The sequence below is a fragment of the Jaculus jaculus genome, chromosome 7, assembly GCF_020740685.1.
Source record: "Jaculus jaculus isolate mJacJac1 chromosome 7, mJacJac1.mat.Y.cur, whole genome shotgun sequence".
In the NCBI taxonomy this organism is placed as follows: Eukaryota; Metazoa; Chordata; class Mammalia; order Rodentia; family Dipodidae; genus Jaculus; species Jaculus jaculus.
The window spans coordinates 35395538-35403076 of NC_059108.1; the positions used below are offsets into that span (position 1 = coordinate 35395538).

The 7539-nt window shown below is 38.4% G+C and overlaps 1 pseudogene; it reads right to left on the bottom strand.

Annotated features, from left to right (window-relative positions):
- Positions 1-258: 258 nt before the first annotated feature.
- Positions 259-607, bottom strand: LOC101615356 (annotated as a pseudogene).
- Positions 608-7539: the final 6932 nt, after the last annotated feature.

Below are 7539 nucleotides of genomic sequence, written 5' to 3' on the forward strand. Positions count from 1 at the left end.
GAGTTTTAACAAGGAGACGGCAGCGTGAAGGGGGCTGAGGTCTGATCACTAAAAATCAGCACAGTGAAAACAACCAGTGATGAATATCGAACACTAGGATTCAAATTACGGTGTGTTCTAAAGAGGTGGAGTGCCAGTATTCAACCTTGTTTTGAACTCCACATTATAAAAGAACTAGTTTTTAAAAATAAAAAAGGATTGAGGGGAAAGAAAAAATAAAATAAAAAAGGATTGAGGGGAAAGAAAAAATAAAAATAACTACACCCTTGAGTGACCCCCCATTTGTTCCTGATAAACTTCAATCGCATCTTCTTCCTCCATTCCCAGTTCTTTTGGAGTATGATTATCAGTAATTCTCTGATCTTCAAAGAGAAACCTGAGTGAATTCATTGGAACGCCCTGTCTTTGACAGTATGATCTTTGAGTTTCTTGAGATGTGTTGTCATCTTCACTTTGAAGTGAATCTCACTGCTATCCTGTCCAATGACTTTTAGTTTAATGTATTCTCCTTCCTTCTTATCACCCAAGTCCTCAGTTGAAGGTTTTGCCTCCTGGTCAGACATGGTGACAGCCGCTTTGCCCGGGGGTGTCTCCGCACAGGAGCAGGCCTCAGGCACATAGAAGCTAGCTCTGGGGTTTACAAAAATTGGTTGCTCTTCCCTACGGCACAACATGGTGGCTCAACACCACTTTAAAAATTTTTTTTAAATAATTTTTATTTTGACTTTATTTATTTATTTGCAAGCAGAGAGAGAAAGGAGAGAGACAGAGAGAGAATGTGCACACCAGGGCCTCTAGCCACTGAAAACTACCTTCAGATGCATGTGCCCCCTTGTGCATCTGGCTTACATGTGTCCTGGAGAACTGAACCGGGGTCCTTTGGTTTCACAAGCAAATACCTTAACCACTAAGCCATTTCTCCAGACCTCAGCACCACTTTTAGGTTTCTTCTTTAAAAAAAAATACTGCATCAATCCTTCCTTTCTTTCTTTTCTCCTTCCTTCCTTCCTTCCATCTTTCTTTCTGTCTCTCCCTCCCTCTTTCTTTTCTGTCCAAGGTAGGGTCTCATTCTAGCCCAGGATGACCTGGAATTTACTATGTAGTCCCAGGCTTGCCTTAAACTCATAGTAATCCTCCTACCTCTGCCTCCGGAGAGCTGGGTTTAAAGGTGTGCACCACCAAGCCTGGCCATCCTAGTTCATATTAGTAATGACTCCTTTCACCCTATGTCCTTTAACTCCTGGATTAAGGATCTTTTTGAAGCTTTTGTTAATTACTGTCCTAGTTTTATATCTAACTTCTTTTGTTCTTTTGACAGTACTGGGGATTGAACTCAGGGCTTTGTGCATAATAGGCAAGCACTCTGCCACTGAGCCACACTCCCAGCCTTCTATCTAACTTCTTAATAGTTGAACATATATTAAGCTGTCATTATGTACTTGCACTATTTGTCCTAAGGGTTGTAAGAGCCTTCAGGAGCATTCTGTAGCTGTTAATCTTCTGTGTCCATCAGACGATTCTATGGTGCCAACTCTTGGTGGGTAATGAGGGAAATATGCTAAAAAGAATAAGTACTTGTTTATGATAGAGGGTGTGTGTCTGGGGAAGGTCTACTTGAGGAGTCAGTCAGAGACTATACCAGGAATTTCTGAACTGCTGGAACCAGGAGGCAGGAAGTTTGGCAGCACTGAACCAGAGATCAATTCTAAACCAAAACCACTAGGATGAGCAAAGATCAGACTGCCAGGAAGCCAAGCACAAATGTCAAGTGAAAAGACCCAAAAGACTGAATGTGAGATGAGATGAATACCAGGCAGAAACAAAGCAGGAACAATAGTTAAGTAACAGGTTGATGGAGACCTGGAAATGGTGGGCTTTCTGAGAGGCCTAATTTGTTGATAAATGGAGTTGTCTAGGAAAGTAGAAGTTAAGTTGGCAGCTACTTATCATCTCTAATGCACACATGAAAAACATCATAGCAAACACAGAAAATTAAACAAAATCTAATCTGAGAAGATTTAATTTGAACTTCATTTCTTTCTCCTGCCCTGTCCCATAATTTGTTTCACATGTTTACACAAGTGCAAGTGAGACCCTGAGGATGAAAATTTTTTAAGATTTTATTTTTATTTATTTATTAGAGACAGAGAGAGAGCAGGAGTGAGAATGGGCACACCAGGGCCTCTAGCCTCTGCAAACGAACAGACGCATGTGCTACCATGTGCATCTAGCTTATGTGGGACCTGGAGAATTGAACCGGGGTCCTTAGGCTTCACAGGCATGCACCTTAGCCACTAAGCCATCTCTCCAGCCTCTGAGGATAACATTTTAAAATTCCTTTTTTTTTTATGGCCAGGTATGGAGGCACACACCTTTAATCCCAGAACTTGCAAGGCTGAGATAGGAGGATGGCTGTGAATTTGAGGGCAGCCTGAGACTATGTAGTGGATTCCAGGCCAGCCTGGGCTAGACCCTACCTTGAAAAAAAATTTTTTTTATATTATGGATAAAGAAAAAAGTATTTTTAGAGAAATAACAGTGTAGTACCCAATATCAAATATAAACTCCTCATGTTCTTCTTGTTCCTCTTTGCTAGTTTTTAGTCTTTTAATCCATCAATCATTAAACCATGCATTTGTCTGCAACTATTTTGGAAAATTCTAAAATATTTTACAAAGGTAATATAAAATACACAAAATTATAAAATCTCACTTAATCCTAAGAAGTAAATATTTATTTTTAAGAGCTAAAAAAGAAAAAAAATCTTTGAACCAGTTACAGCTGCCTTATAGAACACGTCTTCCTATCAATCTGAGAAGCTGGATGGGACTGCACCTCTTACCACACTCAGTGTTCCTACACTGCCAGCAGGCATTGTGGCAAAGACTAATGCTCACATGAGAAGTACAGCAAATTTTACTTTAAATCTTATTGTAAATTTACAGTAGAGCCCACAATTAACTGTATAATAAATTTTGTTATTTTGTATTAAAAGCTGAATAAAGTATATTTTAAAAAGCATTTATTCTAAAGAAAAAGCATGTATTCTTCTTTCTGATATTACTAAAAGAAGAATAAACTTTTATATTTTTCTACAGGTTAACATGTCAGGCAAGAGACATAAAAGAGGAAGATCACTACAAAGGAAATAAGTGACTTGCATCCTTACCCTACAGTATTAGGCAATCATTTACTCTCTTGAAATCCAATTTCCTCATCATAAGATCTAAAGACTTGAATTATTATTTCAGTGGTTCTTGAGGATAAAACTGCAAATGACTTGCCTGTGGCCATTCTGATTTGGTAGATGTGTAGAGGGAGGACCATGTTACTGCATTTTATGACATCTCATTAGTGATTCTGGTGCACATTAGTCAGTAAGGCTCAATGGTCTAAATAGTGTCTTGGGATCTTTTACAATTCTACAACTCTACTTTTACATCTAATTGATCAAACAAATAATCCCTAGCTTTTTACTCACTTTTTGTTAATGCATAAGTATATTTTGGGAAAAACAGAAGCTGTCTCTAAATTATAACTAATAGCTATGTAACTGAATGCTTCCCAGTGTAAGGTATTAGCTCATTGAATATATATTTAATTCTACTGTCACAACACTGTGAAGTAGGCACTAGTAGTGAAATCTTTATATTACATAGATGAGACAAATAAGCACAGAAAATTACGTACCCGAAGTCATAAGGCAAGTGGGATGCAGTATGCTATGGAGCCATTCAACATCACTCATGCGTAGAGATAGCACACGCAAGCAATTCCTACCCAAGTAGCATTGCTTCCCTGGTACTTTAGGAAAAAGGGATTTTTTTTTTTTTTTTTTTAGAAACTAGGAAAGGCAAGAATGAACCACCTCAAGAGACCTGAGTCTAGAGATGACTTGAATTTTTAATCTCTATATAAGGTCACTATCTTATGAGTGATTTCGTTTTAGTTACTATTTCATCCCAGGCTGACACATGTTCTTTTTCAGTGACCAAGTATTAACCTAAAATATTAAGAATGCACCTTATCAGATGAATGAGACCCCCTCAACTGTAAAGTAAAGCAGCACAAGAACAAAGAGTCAGAGCCTGGGTAATAATTGAAATGATTTTGCTTATTTATTTCTTTAGAGACACAAAGGATAATTACTACTACTACACTTTGGCATATAGAATATGAGGTTGGGATAGTAGAGACTAATAATATGTATAAGGTATAATCATCTTTTCTTCCCACCATCATCAATAAAGAAGGATTTAACTGAAGTCTATGATCCTAAATTCCAGTGTTAAATGTCAATCTGCATTGCAGTCTTTTTCCTATTTGGTGCATGCAGCACTTTGAGTACAGACACCTAGTTAAATATGGTGTTTTGCTATATCAGTAGGAGAACAGGGAATGAGAGTTGTGGCTCTGGCTAGAGTAATAACATTTAATATAGAAGGTAGTGGAGGAAAAAGGAAGTGAAAACAGGACAAGGCTGTTGAGAACAAAAAGAAAGTTGTAGGAATCAGAAAAGGATGTCAGACTGACAAAGAGTGGGGAGAAACACTGGAGATAATATGTCAGGGAACGAAAAGTGCTTGTAATAGAAGAAACTAAGGAACTAAGGAAAATAAGATGAATGTCTGGCTAAACAATGTGAAGTTTGCATTTATGAAGTTAAACAGCTTAGCAAGAACCAATGTTATGAAGTGAGTAGCCCAAAGAAAATAGAGACCTGCAGATGGCAGGTCAAGTAACTGCTAATTTGGGGCAAGCACAGGAGAATTTATAATTTAGCACATAAGGTATGAAGTTCCGATGGCAGACTAAGGCATCTCAAGGTATGAACTTTCCCTACCCAATAGTATTACACACGCTGCCTGCTTTGGTGATGAATTCACTCAAGATGAATACAGTTGAGGTGAAGAAAGAAGTCCATAAGCCAAAGTCTTTAATAAATTAAGTCTTGAAAGCCTTTGGTATATATTTAGTTTAGGGGAACAGATATTCTAGACCAGAGATTGTTCTTTCTCTACAAACTGTCAGTGTAAGCTCCCCCCCCAACCCCGCTGCCCCGCCAAATATCAAAGCAGAAGCTTAGCAAAAATGAGTAGTGGTCCTTTTCATTGATAAAACTAATCTTTGTTGTATTTTTCAGACTTGGCAAGAACCTCTGGCTCACACTTTCATCATTCTGAGGCTAGGCTTTCCTGGCTAAATCACATGAAGAATGCAGTTACCTGCTAATTCAGATAGCAAGAAAACCTCAGTTCTCAATATCCTAAATTTGTGGACATAAAGTACAACTCGCTCAATTGCCCTAGTTCCAATTTGAAAAAAATTAGTGAGACCACAGAAAGGTCTCTCACTATTCCTTTCTTTCTTTTTCAGTATAACAATACTGATATATACTTTTAAAGTGTAAATTGGAAAGAACATGGTAACACATTATTTCCTGGTAGGCTGGTCTTTACCCAAAGAACCTCCATCTTCAACAAGCTCAAAGTTCTGTGACTGATGGCTGCAGAGTATGCTTACTGACCCAGGCAGTTGCGTGCTTTGTCCAAGTCACACAGAAATGGCTAGATGGACACTGTTTGCTCACCAAAGTGCAATGCAGAGGGCAGGGAGAAATGGTCTCTGCAGTAACAACCACATGTTTGGAACCATGCAAAGACAGAAAAGGAAACTTCCAACGCAATGGTCAACTCCATAATGCTTGCAGCTAGGGCCTTGTCTTAACTTTTTAAAAAATTATCCACAGCATCTAGTATAGTACTTTAGGAACACCAGGACATTAATTAAAATCTTAAAGTAATAATACACAAAGGTTATAATAGAATGTATGTTTAGTAAAATAAAAACAGTTGCGCTGGTGTCACTATACTTTATGAGACTTCAGCTATTAAATTTTGCAGTTGTTCTGATTTTATAATATATTTTTACTTGGAGTATGTGTTCCTGTTCCCACTCACTGCAATCCTTAGGGAAGAAAAAAAGCCAGAAAAGGCTTTCCTAGAGGTAGGGACTGAAGAGCAGGTTTATCCTGTGCTGGGGCATTAAGGATTGCTGCATCCTTTCCCAGCCTGGACAGAAAGCCATCTTGAATAACACATACTAAGGATACAAACTACTGGTGATCTGCTATTGAAATTCTTGCTCTATTTCATATGCTATTCTTTCATTCAAAAGTTTACTAAGCACTAACATGTGCCAGCAATGCGTCCCTACCCATGATTTATTTCATCCTTTTATGAACCTTCCTTCTCTACACGACATTTCTGTGTACCTTCAGTAGTACGTCTCCTTCAGAAACTGTATCAGTTCTCTGAAGGTCTCATAATCTCTAGGATAAAACTTTGCCAATCTATATTCCAGCATCTATAAATGTCTACACCAAATGGAAGAGGAAGTTACAGGATTTGAAAGGTCTTGAACTCATTTCCCAATGCTCTGTCATTTTACTTTATATGCTATACTTACATAAATTCCTCTTGCTTTTCCCTGCCCCATCAATATCAAGCTTAAGAATGAATTTCTTTCTAGTCATACTTTGTTATGCTTTAAGTCATTCCTGAGCCTTCTAGTTTTGTCGAAGTAAGTCCTTTTTTTTCCTCAAAATGTATGTGGGGTGTGTGTGTGTGTGCCACTGTATGTGCATGGAGGTCAGAGGGCGGCCTCAGGGTGCTCCTTCCACTTTAAGACAGGATCTCTTGTTCTTTTGCCACTGGGAAGGCCAGACTAGCTGGCCCACGAGCTTTAGGATTTTCTTGACCCCACCTCTCATTGATGTAGGTGCACTGGCAAGCAAGTGCCTTTGACCCCTGAGCCATTGTCCCAGCCCTCACATAGGTATATTGGGATTATAGAGCTTTCATGAGTGCTGGAGATCCAAACTCTGGTTGGCAGGTGTAGGGAGCAAACATTTTTAACCACTGAGCCATCTCCCCAGTCCCCTTCCTTCACTCTTAGTTATTATCATTATTTTGGCTTTTGAGGTACAGTTTCACTCACTCTTATTTTCCTCAAAGAAAACTTTATTCCTCTCTCAAGATCAAGAAATTCTGTCATGTGACTTGGTGGCATCCTGCTCTTTTATTTAATTTCAGATAATCTGTTCAATGAGTGCCCTGTCCTTTAGAACAGGATCTATACATGATGCTCATGGGTCAAATCTAGCTTGCAATGTTTTGCTCCTCTACTAAGGCTGAAATTACTCTTGTGAGTTTCACTTCTGTCTTCCCATCACTCAGAGTTATGATGGATACTTAAATAGCTTTTGGCTATTTGTATTTAAATCTCAAATTTTAACCCATGCTATCAAAGTAATACACAAGACCAATGTGGATCAGCCTAGGTTTATAACATGCTATTTTAATTCCTTCTTGTCCAGGCAAGGATTGCAGTATTCTAATCTAAGTGAAGAAGCAGAAATAACTAATATACAAAGAGATGGATCACCATAACCACAGGCATATGTGATGGAAAAGGAAACAGTATAATGAAAGGCATAACTGAGAATCCTAATCAATATATAGATCAGGAAGGCTGTCC